Genomic DNA, 865 nt, shown 5'->3' with positions numbered 1-865 from the left:
AAAAAAAAAAAAAAAAAAGACACTGTTAAACAGGGCCGGGGATATAGTTCAGTGGCATAAGCACCTGCCTGGCAAGTGCAAGGTCCTGAGTTTGATCCTCAGTACCTGTGTTAGGTGATACATGTGTCAACTTGGCTGAATCAGCTCGGCAGCTCTCAGCGTGGGGGCCTCGCCCTGCAGGTGGGCAGGGCCCAGGAATTGAGAAAGGCAGGAAGGTGCCCTGCCTGGTTTCCTGCCTCCCCGCCCTGCTTCCCTGGAGAAGTCTCGGTCTAGAGAGGAGCTTGACTTTCGCAGCTGCGCCACTTTGGAGGAGCTCCGATCTTTGCTGTGGAGCGCTGGTCTTCGCAGTCTGCGCAAAGGGAAGGGAGAGGCTTGATGGAGGCCGCCGCAGCTGCTGCTCCTCCTCTGCTCTTCATTGTTTTCTGCCGCATGAACTGCTGTCGTTTGCCTTGGAGCCAGCGGAATATGGACTGAACCTTCCAGTAACTGTGAGCTAAATAAACCTTTCCTTCTTTCATTTTGAGTGTTGGGTATTTGTCCCAGCAATGAGTAAAAAGTAACTAAGACAGCACCGGGAGAAAAAAAAAAAAAAAGGAAAAAGAAAAAGTATTGAGGGCAGCTTGGGCTACTTAATGAATTTAAGATTTAAGGCAATCTGAATTATAGAGCAACACCCTGTCTCAAAAAATAAATAAATAAAAAACAGATTGCAATAAATACATTCACAATAACTATATGTGATGGATGAGTTACAACCAAAAATATATGTAATACTCATGAATAAGCAGAGAAACACAAGTTTCCAATTCTAGTTCAGATGGAGGAACCACACTGTATCCTGTTTCTCATACTGAATATAATTTTA

This window comes from Octodon degus, unplaced genomic scaffold, assembly GCF_000260255.1.
Source record: "Octodon degus isolate 3935 unplaced genomic scaffold, OctDeg1.0 scaffold00005, whole genome shotgun sequence".
In the NCBI taxonomy this organism is placed as follows: Eukaryota; Metazoa; Chordata; class Mammalia; order Rodentia; family Octodontidae; genus Octodon; species Octodon degus.
This window is presented reverse-complemented; position numbering follows the sequence as displayed.